Consider the following 20,388-nt stretch of genomic DNA (forward strand, 5'->3'; position numbering starts at 1 on the left):
CAGTCAATTATAGCAATGATAAGTGAAAATTCGTATTTTTCACCCAATGTCGATTTTTCATTATCGTTTTCCTTCATTCTTCTTCTTAGATTACTTCATATGGCACGACAAATAAATAGTTATTTATTATTACTATTTCACTGATTATTAGCTCTGATCGTATACTTTATGGTAACTTTCGTTTACAAAATTCTAAACAATTAGAACTTTTCACAAAGAAACTTTCAAAGAATTTGTGGCTCACCCATTATTTTTACATTACCAAACACAAAACAGCAGCTGCAGTGGATGAACGATTACCTTAAGTCCAAAATCACTTGACTCTATGGTATTTTCTTATAGTACTGTTTACACTTACTATGCCCTACCCTGACCATTCATTCAAAAATGAACCTTTTGCACAGATGACTCAATGACATGTTTTCGCATGCTGCTGGTCATACTGTTGGTGTGTTTTTATCTTACTTTGTGTGGAAAAAGGTAAAATTTGTATATGTGTTATCTGGAGAGTGCAAACATTTTTCTATACCAAACTTTAAGAGTTAAAGTCACATTTTGGGTTAATTAGGTGCTCACTCTCTCTCTCTGTAAAATAACCAAATTCTAACAGTTCAGATTTTCGATTATGTGAATGATTTGTTTTCAGATTACTCAAATAATGTCAATAGGTAGCATTAGACAATTTCTAAAATAATCAATACATGGATATTCGTTTTCAACACTTTTTTTTCCTGTCCTGGCATTAATTTTACAGTTGTGATTTTTTTTAAATAATTAAACAGAATTGCATTAAGATATAAAGTTGTGAATTTAAATATCAAGATCTAATCAGAACAACTGAGTAAAACTTCACTGTGGAAAAACACAACAACAAAAACACATCTTTGTTCATTTAAGTTTACAAATGCACATTTTATTTTGCTGAAATACTATTTACAAGTATATTCACTGAGAAAAATTCGAAACATGTAATTACCTAAAAATATTTCACAATATTTAGTTTAGACTCTTAACATTTTCCAAAGAGTTCAATGAATAAAATTTTTGTTACTCACTGTTTCTTGGTTACATTACATCAAAATAGCTGGTCACGCAAAAGAATTTTTAAATCAGATACCATGGTAACCACACTTCCATACGTTTGATATTGTGTCAGTCTGGAAATGACACCATGCCTCGCTAAACATTCTGTGTATTCTTTTGTCAGCAAATATACACAAATAGTTTTTGTAAAATGTTCGTAAATGTCCCAAAATAAAAAATCTTTATCGAATTGGATAAAATCTTGAAAGTCTAATTTTACTATTGATGAATTTAAGTGATTAGCGATAATTTTTCCCATTATACAAACAGATGGTAATTCAGTTTCCAAAAATAGTAAATGATTATCAATGTCGTACATTTTTGGTGAAAATCTCTCAGCTTCTTCACAACTAATAGAAAAAAACTTACTTCCATCAGCTCCTGTATCATCAAGTATTAGTTCCCCATCTTGGCATTTCAGAATCTAACACTCACAGAGGTCCATTTCGTAGTCAACTCTTCTTTGCAGGTAGCCGAGGATATCAGACCACTTCCTGCATAATTTTTCCCAAGTGGTCCTGGATAAATACATCACAATGTACGTGTCTTCTAAAATAATAATCGGTTTCCATCCTTTTAGAGATAGGTGAAGAGTTTTGTCTCGTGCTATTTTCCTGAAGAAAGAAAATTTCAATGACTTTTGTGGCTCACCCATTATTTTACTTTACTTTACTTTCATGGATACCAATCACCACAACACAATACGATAACTTCACAGGATGAACGAATTGTCATAATTGCAAAGACACTTGACTCGTTTATTTTTCCTTATAGTACTGTTTACCTGACCCTTAACCCTGACCGTTCCTTCCAAAATGAAACTTTTGCGCAGATGATTCATGGACATGTTTCTACATGGTGTTGGATAAACCATGACGACAATGACGGATGTGTGTCAACCTGGGAAAATTCCAAGATATCTTATCTCAAAAACATCACCCTCAATTCCATAGCCAAACAAAACATGACAACAATGTCGTTATGTGTTTGGATATTTCTGGGGAACATATGTCTCTCATTCTGTGATATCACAGAGGGTGACAGATGTCTTCCCTGCAATGCTCCCCCACCTAACCCCATCACCCTAGTTTCTCACCATCCCCTCTCCTCCAGAAGATGTCTGCTCAGCCTAGTGGGAGATGAGTGAGCTCATTGTTTGCGGATATCTTTTAGTGATGTCACCTCCATTTGATACTGATAACTTTTTTGGGAAAAAAAATTTAAAAAACGCGTTTTTTATGATAACTTTTTTGGAAAAAAAATAAAATAACGCGTTTTTTATTTTTTTATTTATTATAAAAAATGCGTTTTTTATATTTTTTAGTAATAGTCTTTCGTAAAGGCTTCATGAGAAAGAGTTGTTCAAGTAGAACAGTAGTAGCTGGAAAGAAAGGGTGTTAGAAGAGTAGATTCATTGGATTAGCAGATGTTTGCAGTATAATGTAATGTAGAGTTTGGACGTTAAGAATGCCTGACAGTTATGCATTATTAGAATTACAGCACCAAAATTATAGATTAAATTCAGATCCCTGAAAACTTGGGCAAGTTTTCTGATTAGAGTCAGACTTGTTGAGATATTGACAACCCCCCCTCCCCATCAGATCTCATATGCTTATATCTTTGATCTGCAGTGTGGGTTTGAAACTAAACAAACATGTAGTAGTACTTGAAAAGTTGCATAAAAAATTCAGTAAAGCAACTCTTCAGTGAAATTTTTAGAGCTCATTTTTCAAAAAAGGGATGTTTTAAAAAGAAAGAAATTAAAGGAAATAAAGAATGAATCAATGCGGAATTCTCCAGATGACTTGATTTCCATTGGAAGTACTGGTGAAACTATCCAAGCACGAGCAACTTATTGGGTATGAAGTTGCATTAAATTTTCAGCAAACTATTGAAACTATATAACAGAACCAGTGGATTTAAATTATACATATTTGGTTATAAAATACTTAAAAAACGAGACTTTTTGAGGTTAGGAGACCATAGGTTATTTTAATTAATACATAGATTATTATAATCCCACCTACTAGTTTTGCTAACGACTGTCTTGCTTTGTCAAGGCTGGTTGGACTGTCAATAATCACAACAGAATGTGATATCTGCGAAAAACTAGAAACAAGTGAAATTTTGGATGAATTTGCTTTCATAAAATCAAGAAAAGTTAACTTTTAAATCATTTAATTTTTCATTAATTTCTTTTTCCATTAAAAATTAAACGATTCTTGTCATTGTGCATCACTAATTCTAATAGCCAGTATTCGGCAACTTATGTATCAGAAATTCTAACTGTGTGCATTTTTTTATGTTTTATGATTTTTGATGTGTTGCTAAATAAACAATCGATCCTATAATGACAACAGATTCTTCTTCGCAATGAAATTATTTAATGGCAGTATTAAGTTTACTGTCATTCGTTCAATCAGTATAATAGAACAAAAAATATATCTTCTTTCACTTACTGTAGATATTATTGCAGAATTTTCAAATGCTTGTTTGAAAATCATCGTGTTAAAGATTTGTATTTTTTAAGTCACATCTGTTAAAATAAATAAAAGCTTTTGTTTCCTTTCATTGGAAAACACAATTCTATAAGTTTCTTAATAATCTGAAGGAACGTCAACCTTCAGATTTAGAAACGAGAGTTTCTATGTTTATGAACAACAAACCACATCACTAGTAGTGCGGGCACTAGTGACAAGATCAAGATAAGATAAGGAATCGTGACGTGATTGGTTGATGACGTCATTGTGTGTGACGTCATGGGTCTGGAATATTTGGAATTTCCCTGTGGGCATATGTGTCACTGGCTTCCATTCTTGTGTTTTGGTTCACGTATGGCATTATGGGTGATGGTAGAGATAAGGATTCGTGTTGCGATTGGTGGTGCACTAGTGACAAGATGAAGATCAAGATAAGATAAGGAATCGTGACGTGAATGTTTGTTGTTATGAGATGTCGATAACTGACGTCATTTGTTATTTGTAAATAAATGTCGTCATTTGTTATTAGTAAATAAGTGACGTTGTTGTTTTGAATGGAAAGGATGATATTAGTGGATAAGAAATCGTGTCATGATTGGTGGACACTTCTGACAAGATCAAGATAAGATAAGGAATCGTGACGTGAATGTTTGTTATGAGATGTAGATAAGTGACATCATTTGTTAGTTGTAAATAAGTGACGTTATTGTTTTGAATGGAAAGAATGATATTAGTGGTTAAGGAATCATGTCGTGATTGGTGGACACTTCTGACAAGAAGTGTCCACCAATCACGACACGAGAGCATCAATATACTCTTTCCATGCGTGCAACTAATTGACTGTAGGTGCAGTAAATCTCTTGTGTGTATGTGTGTGTGTATGGGGGTTATATATATATATATATATATATATATATATATATATGTATGTATATATATATATATGTATATATATATACATATTCAATACATATATATATATGTATATATATATATATATATGTGTATATATATATATGTATATATATAAATATGTATATATATAGGTACATGGTCATACTGTATAAAATAAAAAAATACAAAATTATCACAAACAATCAGAAAAAAAAATATATATATAGCTTTCATAACAGCTTTCTTATATAGTAACACATTTATTATCAAAACTGAATCTAGAGCCAATTTTGGCAAAAGTGATGTAGACACAAATTTTGTCATTAAAAGGTCTGAACTGAACTGAAATAATCTGACAAATTTTAATATAGATCCAAAATAACATGGAATACAGGGAAGAATTATATCAAATAATACCTGTTTTGCAAGTGCTGAATATTTCATAACATTCAATGATTCATCAAAAGGTAGATGCACAAGGACTAATGTTTACAATCAAAGTTGCACATCCTTTTCTTGTAAAAAAAATCCTTGAAAAAGATGAGTCAGCTTGCACATTCTTGGATGCTAACAATGCCAAGTTCTTTTCTAATATCCTCGTTTTTAATGATATTGCCATTGATGCCATCTGTTCATGCTTCCAATCTTTCTCAGGACTCTCATATATGCAGTCTCTAGTCTTTGGTCAAATGTTTTACTGCTGACCCAGCTCTCAGATCCATAAATTAAAACTGGGTTGAACAGTGTCTTGTATACAGCTAATTTAGTGTTCCAACTAAATTCTTTTTGATTCCATATGAATTTATTCAATTGATTTCCTACCATACCAGCTTTGTTGATTCTATTGTCTATATCCATATTTAATTTACCATCTTCACTAAAAATCGTGCCTAAGTAGCTGAAATGTTTTCCTTGTTCTATAGGTTCTCTGTTCACAACACGGACATTTTCAACGATTCTGCCTAATTTCGTTGTCTTTGTCTTTTTATTGCTGACCATCATACCATATCAATTACCAGAGTTATTGAATTTAGTAAGGGAATCTTGCAGACTTTGTAGCGGATTTATTTAGAAGTATAACATCGTCCGCATAAAGCAAAGGGCTGACATTAGCATCTCCAATTTTGATATCATGTTTAATACCACTTTCCTTCATAATGTGATCCATATAGATAATGAATAACAGAGGGGATAATGTACATCCTTGTCTCACACCAGATTTAACATTAAACCATCTTCCTGTACTTCCTTCAATTCTAACTGCTGACTTACAACTCAAATAAAGACTTAGTATTGCTTGATATAATGCCCCATTGACACCATATAACTGTAGCATTTCGAATAGCTTCTCTCTTGGGACCTTGTCGTATGCCTTTTCCAGATCTACAAAACTTAAATACAGATCTTTGCTATATTCCCATGATTTCTCAACTATTCCATATGAATTTATTCAATTGACTTCCTGCCTTACCAGCTTTGTTGATTCTGTTGTCTATTTCCATATTTAATTTACCATCTTCACTAAAAATCTTGCCTAAGTAGCTGAAATGTTTTACTTGTTCCACAGGTTCTCCGTTCACAATGCAGTTGACATTTTCAACGATTCTGCCTATTTTCCTTGTCTTTGTCTTTTCAATTCTGACCTTCATACCATATCTATTACAAGAGTTATTCAATTTAGTCAGGGAAACTTGAAGACTTGTGCTGGATTTATTTAGAAGTATAACATCGTCCGCATTAAACAAAGAGCTGATTTCAACTTCACAAAAAATGTTCACATGTAGTACTATATTCCATTTCCACTCTTGAAGGACACAATTCGTGTGCTATCATTAACAGTACTCCCCCTCTTCATCTTCCTATCATTTTGACAAATTCTATATCCTATCATATCACATCCTCAGTCACCCAAGTTTAACTTATAGCAATTATCTTTGGGCATACTGATTTGATCAACTAAAACCTCAGCGCCCCCTTATTTCTGATACATTTATACAAGCATAACACTTCTCAACTGTTTAAGCCCATCCTACCAACTACATCACTCCTTACTTTCTCTGCTATAGTACACCTTTCTCTTAATTCTGGCCATCTCCATTTCTCTGATTCTGATTGCATCACTCTGCCCTGCCATAATCTCTTCCTCACCTTTGTATTCCTCCTTTTCTTCCTGTCTTTCAACAATTTGCTTCTCAACCTCTCTCTCTCTCTGAACTTTGGAATACTAATTTTGTATAAACCTTGTGTACTCTTAGTAAACAATAATTGCTCCAAATGGAGAACACTAAACCCATTCAAATGTATTCCATCAGCTTTGAACCATTCTAACTTCCCTTTAAATTCAGCCAGCTTGTCATTCAAGTATCATTGCTCTACTCCTCACTTCACTTCTGTCATGTCTGGGTAACCAACTAACCTTATTCTTTCAAATTCTTTCTGTATTTTCTATCTCACTATCCATGTGGTTTGTAAGTACCACTACTACTAATTCTGAAGTCGGTTCCTGCCTTCTACGCAAAGCATCTGCTATTCGTCGTATTGTACCACCTGGAAAACATGTCTTATGCACCTTATTATTTACTGCACTTTTAATGATCGAGTTACCATCTTTAGATACTTGATTCTTCCTCTTAACCTCCTTCTTGTTTAATCAGTTAATCTCTTCTTTAACAATTGATTTCTTCCACCATAAATTTAACCTGCTCTTCATTAACTCTTGCCTTAGCTATTCCACATCAATTCTGTTATTATTGTCGCAAGTACTTCTACCCATTTCCTGATTATTCCAGTTAATACAGTTCCCATGTTTGGAATGCCCTAACCTTTCATCACACTTTTCCCACACTATAATATAATCCTTCTTATGAAGTCTTTAGCATTTTTGTGTGCATGCATAAACAACTCTTGCACTGTATCTACTGCAAAAAGACCAGTGATCTCTAAGTTGCTTGTCAATCAGTTCCTTTATCCTATTGTGTATAACAACACAAAGGTTCTTATCTGGAATAAACAATAAGTTAATTCTCCTATAATTCTCGGAACATTTTTCTTAAAAATGAACACTAATATAGGTCTTCTCTAGGACACTTACCACTTTAATAGCAAAATGTTCTTAATCTCTATCGGCCAAGTCTCTATATTCTCTCTCTCTCTCTCTCTCTCTCTGCTTCCGTTTAGTATTTCTGCAATAATCTCATCATATCCTGGTGATTTATGAAGTTTTAATTTATTTATAGCCAACCTAACCTCAGATGATGTAATTGGATTTATATCGAATTGGGAAATATACCCCCTCTCCCCCTTCACAACAAGGATTATTCTAAATCCATCACCATTCCCTATATCTGAGGCATCTCAGAAAAAATTACAAAAATCCTAAAAAAACATGAATGACAATTTTCTATACGGTCTGTAACAAGAAGTTACATCTGTAACTTCTTGTTACAGACCATATAGAAAATTGTCATCCCTTATCTGCTCCACTAAAGACCAACCCCCCCCCCCCCGACCTGCCGGTGTATACCAGGTCCCTTGCAGCTGTAAGCTGTCCTACTTTGGCCAAACAGGCAGGACAGCTAATATGAGAATTTCAGAACACAAGGACTACATTCGGTTTCACCAATACAGCCACTCTGGCTTTGCAGACCATGCTCTGGATACTCGCCATAGAATACGGTCGAAGAAAGCCACGATAATACACCGTAGTAAATTCAAATACGAAACACTTTTCATGGAATCAGCCTCAGCCCTCAGAAACAATCCAAACCTCAACAAACTTGGTTGCATGAGACTGCCCCAAATTTGGAAAACCTATATCAGAAGACCTTCGGTCCAATCACCCAAGAATATCCAACATTTCCCGCTAACGGCACCATCAGGACTTTTAGGAGAAAGAATAGCTTCCTGCTTCGTCCTCATTTACTGTTTGTTGTGCTTGCGTGCATGTGTCTTGTTTTTAAGTTCCTGTGAAAATGGAAACGTGATGTTGCCGAAATATTGGAAGTGTATTAAAATTTATTTTAATGTATATCCTAGTATACGTTGTAATTTCCTTAAGCTATTTAGTAAAAATGCATAACCAACATCTAAGCCTTTCCACGAGAACATAAGATGGCGAAATTAAATATCCAAATACATTTCTTATAAAACACTCTGACAGGCATAAGGAGTATTATTATGATAATAGCACTGCCATATTAGCAAACAGTTTAAAAAGGTTTCTCTTTTAAACAGGCAGGAAATTCTTCAGATTTCCTCTAGCTGAATCCTCAAAATCGTTAAGAAATTACAACATACACTAATATTCATTTAATTAATACTTCCTTTATTTTGGAAAAGTCAAATTGCCATCATCAGGGAACACAATATAATATAAGATGTGCACACAGGCACTACATTGAGTAATGAGGCTGAGGAATGTCAACTGAAAGAAAGCCGAATGCCCTAAATAGGATCCCTAGTGAACTAAAATGAGTCCTTAGCTGTTGAGCTGAAGTATGGAGGATGAAAGCTTCCAGAATTTGGAACAGTTTCAAGGGTAGAAAGTTTCTTGGAGAAGAAGAAGAAGATTCAAAGAATTCTGTCGTGTTAGGTGTCTTCTCCCTCCAGGAGATCGACTACCATATTCAAGGAATAGTCTTTCATATTTCTAATTGCTCTGATGGAGTGGAGTGACCCTTCTTCCAACATGTCCTATTCAAGTGTCCAAAGCATGGTCACCAAGTCCTGAGAAGTTGTAGTGATGGAAACAGATATAGTCCTTATATTCAGCATTTTGCTGTTGGCTGTCCTGCCTGTTGTGTCACAGTAGAATGGTGTACAGCTGCAAGAGACCTGGTTAATGCCTGGCAAGTCTTTGGTAGAGAATTAGTGAAACCTGGGTGTCAAAATTAGATATGGTAAATGAGATCGAGTGTATGAAGGTTGTTTGAAAAGTTTGGTAAAAAAAAATAAGGTAAACACATTTTTTTTTGGAAAAAATCTCCTTTATTTCAACATAGTCTTCATCAAGGTATACGCATTTGGTCTAGCGAGTTTCCAATTTTTCATCCCAAAAAGTAGGATTTATCAAATTGTGCAAAATAGTCATTGACAGCCTTGATGACATCCTGATTTGAAGAAATTTTTTCCCACCGAGCCAAATTTTTAAATTTGGGAAGAAGTCACATGGGGCCAAGTCTGAAGAATATGGTGGATGTGGAACCAATTTAAACCTCAATTTGTGTAATTTTGCCATTGTGAAGGCCGGTGTGTTAGATGGCCATTGTCTCGAAGAAAGAGCACTTTTTTGTGAGCCTATCTTGGCTGTTTTTTTTCTTCAGTTCTTCTTTTGAACGGTTCAAAAACGACGCATAATAGACTACAGTTATTGTCTTCGCCTTTTCCAAATAGTCTACCACGATAATTCCTTGGGAATCCCAAAAAACAGTGGCCATCACCTTCCCAGCTGACAAAACGGCCTTTGCTTTTTTTCGGTGCTCTTTCACCAGGCATTGTCCACTGTTTTGACTGCTGCTTGGACTCAGGTGTGTAGTGGTAGATCCCAGTTTCATCTAAAGTCACGAATCGATGCAAAAATCCTCTGAATTGTGATTAAACATCACCAAACACTACGTTGAAATGTCTATTCGCATGCGTTTTTGACCGACAGTCAACAATCGAGGCACCATTTACACACACACACAGCTTCTTCATGTGCACGTTTTCTTGCAGGATATTACACACCCATTCAGTTGAGATGCATACAATCCCAACTATCTCACGCACTTTCACTCGGCGGTCTTCCATAATGATACCACGGATTTTGTCAATCATTTATTTCGTAGAGACCTCCGTCGGGAGTCCAGAGCGCGCTTCATCTTCAATGGATTTATGACCACGTTTAAACTCATTTATCCAAAAATAAATAGTCTTTAATGCTGGTGCAGAGTCCCAATGAACTGCATCTAACTCGACTTTAATCTGCACGGCTGTCTACTTCTTCAAATAAAAGTGTTTTATCACTCCATAAAACTCGTTTTTTCTCCATTTTTATGAAAGTTCTCGTTTGGCAGATATTTAAAATGACGTGCGAACACGTCATTTTAAATATCTGCCAAACGAGAACTACGTACCACACATGGCTAAAATTTTGCCCGGGGTCATGAAAAAGATGATAAGTGCTGACACTGGTATGTATGAATGAATGAATGAATTGTGTCGCTGTCTATTGGAAATTTACCAAACTTTTCAGGGCACCATTTTTAGGAATGATAGAAGAGATAGGAGAGGAGGAGTATTACTACTACTACTAATAATAATAATATCAGATGACTTAAGTCCAGTTAGGGTAGAAACAGAAGAAAATAATGATGGTAAGAACTCACCTCCCATGTAGAGGTGAGTTTGAGTCTATCTGGTGTGAAGTGGAAGTTAACAGAATGAAATACATGGTGGGGTGTCGCTACAGACCTGGCAGCTCAGTTGCAGGAGACGAAGAAATTCATCGCCAATTTAGCCTTATGGGTACCAAATGAATGATCATTATGGGTGACATTAATTTACCAAACATTGATTGGGTAGAAGAAAAATCTCTGCTAAGAAAGAAGAGGAATTTATTGAATTGTTGCAAGACAACTTTCTCAAGCAGCATGTGAAAGAAGGAACTCGGGTCAAAGAGTGTTGGGTTTGCTCATAGCGTTAGAAGGGATCTCTGTCAAGAATATGGCTGTTTTACCACCAATTGGTGACAGTGATCATGCTGTACTTTCTTGGGAAGTATCTAATTGTATTGATGCTCCAATTAAAAAAGGCTACATGCTGAACTACAAAGCTGGAAATTATGATCAACTTAGAAGAATACTATTTTTGGTCCCATGGTATCAGTTACTGAATGGGAAAAAATGTCAGCAATCAATGGGAATCTTTGAAAAAGTGCCTTGAATGAGGCGGTATCTGAATGTATCCCTAGTGTTCGAAGAATAAAAAAAGTTAGAAGTGAAATGGATGTGCAACCTTATTAAGCAAGAGATTCTTAATAATAAGATGTGGAAAAAATAAAGAATATCGTGAGAAGAGTTATGAAATATATAAATAAAGCTCAGGTCAGAAAAGTAATGAGTATTGTGCAGAAAGCTAAATCGCAAAAAAGCATGAAAAGAAATTGGCCATGCAATTTAAAGGCAATCGAAAAGAATTTTATTGTTATGCCGCAAGCAAAAGAAAGAATGAATATGAAAGAATAATTTTATTAAATGCAAATTGTACTCGAGTGTTGGAAGCTAATGAGATTGTTCAGTTAATGAGTGCTCACTTTCCTAACATATATCAACCAACTGTATGTAACATGGTCCACAGTGATACTGCTACATTGGATGAAAAGTTGGAGGTTCATGAAAATGAGATTGAAGAGCTGTTGAATAACCTGAATATGAATTTGTCTGTAGGGCAAATGGAATATCAATGCGTTTGCTAAAGGAATGTTCAGCCAAATTGACTAGTTATACCAACAATATGTTGGTATAACTTGAGTCTCAGCTCAGGAATGATACCACAGGAATGTATGACAGTTCCATTGTACAAGGGTGGTGCAAAAACTGACGTGTCTAATTTCCGACCTATCAGTATCTCTGGTGTGGTAGTGAAGATTTTAGAGAAGTTAGTAAGAACTTGCATACAGAAATGGGTAGCATACAAGCTATACTCTGCAAGGAGAAGCATGGGTTTATTAAAGAAAGGTCATGTTTTAGCAATTTGTTCATATTTTATAACAATGCAATGGCTGAGTTGGATGAAGGGAATGGATACACTATGATAATGTTGGATTTTTCTAAGGCATTTGATAGGAAACCATGTGAAAGGCTGTTGCATAAACTGTAGAACATGGGATTGGAATATAAACTGTTGACTTTGATCAGAGGATGGGTTACAGACAGATATCAAAACCTAGTATATAGTGGATGTGATCTGCGAGATTTAACCCTGAGGCACACCACTGGTCACAGTGGCATGCCTCAAGGTTCAATCTTTGGCCATTATTGTTCAATATGTACATTAATGACATCAAGTATGATTTAACATCAGATGTGCAATTGCTTACTGATGATGCAGAGATAGGCGGGCAATTAGGGATGTTACTGATATTCAGCACTTACAAAATGATTCGAATAGGCTGGAAATTTGGGCAAACAAAAACGGCTCTCAGTTTAATGTTAGTAAGTGTAAAGTTATGCACTTTTTTGATTAGAGTTCTGGCAGCATATTATATTAGTGGGGGTTATGCTACAAGAAACTGAGGAAGCAAGGAAACTTGGTGTATTGGTGGATAGGAATTTGAAGTCCAAGGTCACATAGCAAAAGTTGTAAATACAACTCAGAGGATAATTGCGATGTTGAAGCGAATGTAAGGATAAGGAAGTCATTTTGCCTCTTTATAAGGCTTTGATAAGACCACACCTGGATTACTGTGTGCAGATTTGGTCATCCGGGTTTCAGGGGGATAAAGTTGAGTGCAAAGAAGAGTTACAGAGATATCTGGATTATGGGATTTAAATTATGAGAACAGATTGCAAGTATGTGGATTGCAGACTCTGATTAAGAGGAGAAAGAGGATGATATGATAGAGGACTATAAACTTTTAAATGGGTGCTATAGGATATTATAAGATGAATTTTTTCGTTATATGGAAGGTGGAGGGAGAACACGGGGACATCCATGGAAGTTAAATTTATTTGCAGTCATGAAAGGTAAGAGCTAGATTTTTCTCCCAAAGAGCAGTGAGTGGAATAGTTTTCCTTTAGTGGTAGTGAGTGCATCTGGTGTGAATGAATTTAAGCAAAGGTATGACAGCTGATCTGGGTGATTCATCATCTCCCTTGATGAGTCCTTGACTCCCTGGAGTTCTCAGGGAGTCAAGGACTCATCAAGGGAGACTATGAAATACATGAAGTGAAAATAATGTTGTGCTTTCTCATAAATGAAGGGTAATTTTAGTAAATATATATAAGTATACAAAAACAACACAAGTGTGTGTGTGTGTGTGTGAGAGAGAGAGAGAGAGAGGGAGAGAGAGAGAGAATTCAAAGTTATGCACTTTATTATAAATTTGTCATTATTTTATAAAGCTTTTACTGAAACACATTTTTCTTTGGTTTCCATTTATATGTTATAAGAGAGAGACATTTTGTGACGTATTTTTAGTATGACCATTGAAGTCTTGCTTATTTATAAAGAACATTGTATTTAAATTAGAAATTAGGACTCAAATACATTAAAACAAATGCCGTTTTGTTAAATCTCAGGTTATTCGTACCCAGACAAGCAGAATAAGGAAACTCTTTACTTACATTAAGATTTTACTTCAAGTAATGATAAATTGACCATCGTGTTCATGTTAAGGATATGTGAACTCATTCAGTGATTAAACCTAGAGATGAAAATAAGCAGGTGGACTGTTCTGTATTAGGGCTACATTCTGCAGAAAGCAGCCATAATACTGGTCAGTGCACCTGCTTAGAATTTTACTTATTTCTGGTTGATATACTTTTCTACCAGTGAAATTTTAACTATAAATTTTGAAATTTATAGTTCACAGATAGCACAACTGTTATCCTATTTTTGGTTAAAGAAGTCAGATAATTTATTTTCAAGGATTGAAACTAAACTGTGGATTGGCACTGTAACACTGTCTCATTTAGGTTAGGTACATGATCATTATTTTAGTAACTATCAAATTTTTTTTCAACATTAAATCATTCTTATTCCACATCATTAACATTTCTTTGAATTCATTTAGCATATTTATATGTGTGTGTGTTTTGAAACTGTTAGACTTACTACACTGAAAGTTTCTAGAATATTTTCTGTTAATATGGAGTGCATCCAGAAAATGAGTATACATATAGTATTATTTTATTTTAATATCTGACTCATATGTTGCAAGGTCTATTGTATATCAGTGCCATGTGTGGGAAGAGGTAAGAAGGAATCTGTTCACATTTTTTTGAACAGCTGAAGGTTGCATTCTTTGGGAAAGGTAGAGAAGGGAAGGCTGTTCTACTGAACAGAAATAGATGGAATGAAAGAGGAGGCAGATAAGTTGATTTGGCAAGTTGCAAGCTGGACTGTAAATGGGTGTTGGTTAGCAATTGCTCTTGTGTTTATTATTTTGGAGGAAAGTGGAGGAATGATAGCACTGTCTATGGGAGAGGGAGACAGAGAGAGAGAAATAGATAGAGAGAGAAAGAGAAAGAGAAGTGGATCTATGAGAGAGGAATCATTAATGAACCAGACTTCCCACTTCTCAATAACCTCAAGCAAATTTAGAGAGGATTTTGGTACACCACCTTAATGTGAGCAACATTCCATGGTTGGACATATTTATAATTTATATAGTTAGCAACTGCAAAGGTGTGAAGTAGTGTCTCGAGTGGAAAATGTACATCGAAGCTTTTGGTGACTGCAAAAGATATGGCTGAAATGTGTTTGTGACAGGAAAGGTTGAAGGTGTAGGTCAATCCAAGAAAGGATGACTGATTATGTTTGGATATCAGCTTATTATTGAAGGTTAGGTGAAGGATGTGAGCTTTATCTTGTGAGAGATGAGACAGGACTGGGTTTCGGTGGCATTGAAGTTTACAAGATTATCCTTGCCTCATTGATATAGTTAAGGGATCAGAATTCAGGGTATTTATCATGGTGAATCATGAGGGTTCAGGATCAAATGTGAAAAGGATGGATGAAAGAGGATGAATGGAGCATACCGTCATCTGCAAAACTATGGATAGGATATAAAGTCTGTGAGAGGAGGCTATTTATATATAGGAGAAAGACAGTGGGCGAGAATACAGAACCGTGTGGAATTCCAGTACTGGTGGGGAAATCTGAGGAGTAAAAGCCATCCACCATGACATGTAATGAATGACCAGTGAGAAAATTAGCAATCCGGTTACAGAGGATGAAAGACAGACCAAAGAATGGCACCGTGATAAGTAGGTCACTTTTCCAAACCCAATCAAATGCTTTTGAAATGTCGAGAGAGACTACGTCAGTTTATCAGAATTTTTCATTTGGCTTGATTCCCGAGGCAAGTGGTGAAGATTAGATCAGCTGTGGAACAAGAGTAGCATAATCTATATTACTGGTGACTGATCACTTGGTGGGTCTTGAGCAGGTGCAGAAGTTGGCTGTTGATGACATTCTCCACAGTTTTAACAAGAACAGAAGTAAGAGCAATTGGATGGTAGTTTGTTGGATGCTTATTATTCCCTTCCTTTGGAATGTGTGGGATGCAGGTCTGTTTTTCCCACACTGTAGGGGGTAGATGCCAGTTGAATAGGATAGATTGAAGAGGCAATACAGGATATGAGTTAGTGATGGGGGACACATTTTTAACACAATAGGTGGGATGCATCACAACCAAATGATTTGTGTTCAGGTTAAAATGGATTCTTCGGATTTCTTTCTGGTGGAAGACCATGAGTAACATGGAGTGAACAGTTCTCAGCTCTGGGATGAACTTCGGATGAGGTGGCTATGGTGCGATCCAGATGTGAGAGTGGAGGAAACATGGGTGGACCCTGCACCCAATGGTCTTGACAAGGGATCAAAAGGGTTGACTGCCATTTGGAGAGGTGTGTTTGCTGCTGGCTCTTTCAAAATCTGATTTGGATTTGCTGATGTTATTTACAGCTCATATGCTGCGATGCAAGAGGAGTGAGCAGCTGGAGTTTTGGTTTATGCCACTCGGAGCATGCTGAGTTTTTAATTGTACTGCACTGGCACACTTTTTAAGAACAGAGGCAGAGATGGTGTTAGGGGATTGTGGGTATAATGAGGGATGAGGACCTCCATTCCTGTTATGATGATTTCTGTTATTCGTCCTATGCTGGTGTTTGGATCGAGACAACTAAAGAGGTAATTGAACTATGGGAAGGAGGAGTAGAAGACACATAAACCCATTTGGCATCCTCGTAGAGTGCCAAAGGTCAATGAAACTTGCCAAGAAAACTTTTAAGAGGTTGTAGTATGAGTTACCAAGAGGAGAATTGATATCCCCTGTATATTTAGAAAGGAAGCTTGTTAAGAAGAGATCAAGTGTGTTAACAGATTGGAGGGGTTCATCAGGTATTGTGGTAGGCAGATTGATCATCTGTAATAAGTCGTTGCTAATGGCAAGTGCTTCAACATCCCTATCTGCTTCAGTAGAAATGGAGAAGGAAGCCAATCTGAGTTGTGGACTCTGAAGTCCCCAAGAAGGATGATCTCACCATTAGGGTATTTTGACTGCAGAAAATCAAACTTTAGAGAAAAATAGTTTGAGACGAATAAAGATTATTATTATTATTATTATGGACAACTCCAAGGAGTCCTTAGACTCATCGAGGGAGGCCCTAACATCATGTCACGAACAACTATTCGACATTCACACAGTATCTATCATACCTCGCCTTGAACTCATTCACGGTCATAGCACCCACAACAGACTCAGGTAGCTTATTCCACTCATTCACCACTATCCAAGTAAAAAACCTAGCTCTAACACCCTTGCTAACCACACTCTTGTCCAGTTTCCATGGATGTCCCCTAGTCCTCCTACCACCAGTCCTCTTCTCAAAAATATCTTCTGAATTAATCTTATAGAAACCGTTCAGTAATTTGAATGTCTCAATCATATCACCACTTTTCCGCCTATCAACCAATTTCTGCCACTCACAAATCTTCAACCTGTTCTCATAAGGTTCATTCCACAGACCTGCTATCATCTTGGTCACTCGTCTCTGGATCCTCTCCACCTCCTCCCCATCAAGAAGAAACCCTGGCACCCATATCTGGGCACAGTAGTCTAGATGGGGGTCTTATCAAGGCTTGCTACAGACGAACAATAACTTGCTTGTCTCTGCTTGTCAAAGTATTCTTCAGTAACCAAGTGATTTGATGATTTAATGAGCTGATTTAGCCATTTTTGCAATGTGTCCCCTAAACTTCAACTCCCTATCCACCAACACACCCAAATCCCTGACCTCATCAATCTCCTGGAGTGCAGTTCCACCAATGTGATATACTGCTGCTAATCTTTTCGCCCCAAAATGCGTAACCTTACATTTTTCCACATTAAATTGACATCCATTCTGCTTAGCCCAATCCTCCAAACTATCCAAATTAGCCTGCAAAATTTTCACATCCTGTGCATTCACTATTGCTCTACCCAAATTTGCATCATCACCAAACAAATGAACAGTTCCTCTCAGATCATTTCCTATATCGTTAATGAACGAATTGAACAGTAGTGATCCAAGAACAGAACCCAGCGGCACACCACTAGTCACAGGCCGACTTCTGGACTCTACTCCTGAATGAACTACTCTCTGGTATCTCTCCATGAACCACCCTCCTATCCATCTCATCAATCCTATATCCCTCCCCATATACTGCAGTTTCCTGATTAGAATTTCATGTGGTATCCTGTCAAAGGCCTTAGCAAGGTCTAGCAGAAAGATAGGTTAATTTGGGAACAAAATGTTGAGCCAAAGGAGATCAAACAGGGAGGATTTGAGGTTTTGCAGTCTCTGACAGAGGCTGTCGGTTCTGATAACTACATACGTGCTCCTCTTGTAGTGAAAGGAACTGCATAATGGGTAGTTTGGGCAGCTGAGATGGACAGTGGTTAAGGTTACCAGCAGGTGTAATCCAAACTTGTGTATGGAGAGAAAGATATAACAAGGACATGAAATGAAATGCGACAGATTTGCTATCTGTCACAAAATACTATCTACCTAGAGAGAGAACCCAGTCACCTGTTTGCAAATGGCCTTGACCATTCTTCTCCCTGCAACCTTACTTGGTCTCCTTCCAGTCATGAACTGGCAAAGTAGGTGGCAGAAGGATTTGGCACTAGCTGATCAGGAAGCCTCTCGATTCATTATTACTATTGGACATGCTATGAAAGCCGTTTTGGAATTTTATTTTTTATATGGATCACTTAAGGGTCAAAGCCAAATAAACGGGAGGACAACTCCAACTCAGCGGATAGTATCTCCATATTGAGATATCTCAAGATATTTCCCGGTTATAGGAGATTTTCATTACCCATTGTCAAGAGCGGAAGAGGACAGAGAAAAAAAGCGAGAAGCCATGAGAGTTGTTGCACAGGTGACGGCCATGGCATATCAGTACCTTTATAATCAATTAGAAACAAAGGAAGGACAGAGAAAGATTTATCGATTGACAAAATGTAGAAATAAGGCATCAAAGGAGGACATCGTACATGTGAGGTAGATCAAAGACTCGGGAGGTAGAGTATTACGGAGGGATGTCGATATAAGAAACAGATGGAGAATAAACTTTGAAGGGCTTTTGAATGAGGAAAAGGCAAGGACTCACAAAGAAGATGGGGAGCCTTATGAGGGGATGGTGCAGAACATTAGTAGAGTGGAAGTGAAGGAACCATTAAGGGGACGAAGAATGGAAAATTGGTGGGCCCCCTGACAGGATTCCAGTGGAGAACTGGGGAAGAGGGAATTGACCTGCTGTGGGACCTGTTAATAAGAGTTTGTCAACAGGAAAATATACCCAAGAAATGGAAGGAGAGTAAAGGGGATACACAAGATTGTAAGAATTACACAGGAATAAAGTTGATGTCCCACATAATAAAAATCGTACAGAGGGTTCTTCATGGAAGACTGAGAAAGGAGGTGGAGATTGCAAAGGAACAATGTGGCTTAATGCCTGGTCGATCAACGACAGATGCTATCCTTGGGTTATGGCAGATGATGGAAACGTTTTGAGAGATGCAACTGGAGCTACATCTGGTTTTTATTGATCTGGAGAAAGCGCATGATAGAGTGCCAAGGCAAGAACTCTGGAGGTGTCTGAAGGAGAAGAGCAGGAGATTTACAGAAATGCAAAGACAACAGTTCATACCTGTCTGGGAGAGACAGAAAGTTTTCCAGTGACAGTTGGGTAGCATCAAGGGTCAGCATTAAGCCCGTCCATGTTTAATATTGTGATGGAGATGGTGAAGGAGGAGGTGAGAGAAGATGCGCCTTGGACTATGTTGTATGCAGATGACATCTTGCCGTGTGCAGAATCAAGAAAAAGTGGCAGCCAAACTGCAAAGTGGGAAAGTACTGGAAAAGAGAGATATGAAACTGAGCAGAAGTAAGACAGAGTATATGTGTTGCAAAGTGGATGGCAACCAGGAGACAGATCTGGATCTGGAAGGAAATGTCATCAGGAATGTCAGTGACTCTAGATATATAGGTTCAACAATGAAAGAGGATAATGAGGCTGAGAAGGACGTGAGATGCAGGATACAAGCAGGATAGAGGAACTGGAGAGAGATGGCTGGAGTGCTATGCGATAAGAGAAGGCAAAATTTACATAACAGCAGTGAGACCAACAATGACATATGCTATGGAAACTGGCCTTGAGGAAAAATAACATCAGCAGGATGAGAATGCTTAGGTGGATGTGCGGTGTGACCAGAAAGGATTCGTCTGAGAAATTACTATGTAAGGGGAACAGTGAAAGTTACGAACTTAAGAGCAAAAATACAGGAGGAAAGGTTGAGATGGTTTGGTCATGTGATGAGGAGGGAGGAAGAGTATGTGGGAAGAAAGGTCATGCAGATGGATGTGCAGGGGAAGAGGAAGCATGGAAGGCCAAAGAAGAGATGGAGGGAGATGGTGGAGGAGGATTTGAGGATGAAGAACTTGGATGTGGCTACAGCCCAAGACAGGAGGTTGTGGAGGAGATTCACTACAAGCAGCGACCCTACTTAAGTGGGAAAAGCTGCAGAAGAAGGAGATTGGGAGACTTCTGCTATAAAAATATCATCATCATCACCATGTAATTTAATTATACAAAAAGAAAGAATTAAATGCTACCATGTGTGGTCAATATGTGCAATGTCCATAGAATGGACTTGGCACATTTCCTGATCCTCAAGCAACAC

The sequence above is a fragment of the Typopeltis vanoorti genome, chromosome 18 (assembly GCF_054136105.1).
Source record: "Typopeltis vanoorti isolate ZY-2024b chromosome 18, IOZ_Tvanoo_1.0, whole genome shotgun sequence".
NCBI lineage: Eukaryota > Metazoa > Arthropoda > Arachnida > Uropygi > Thelyphonidae > Typopeltis > Typopeltis vanoorti.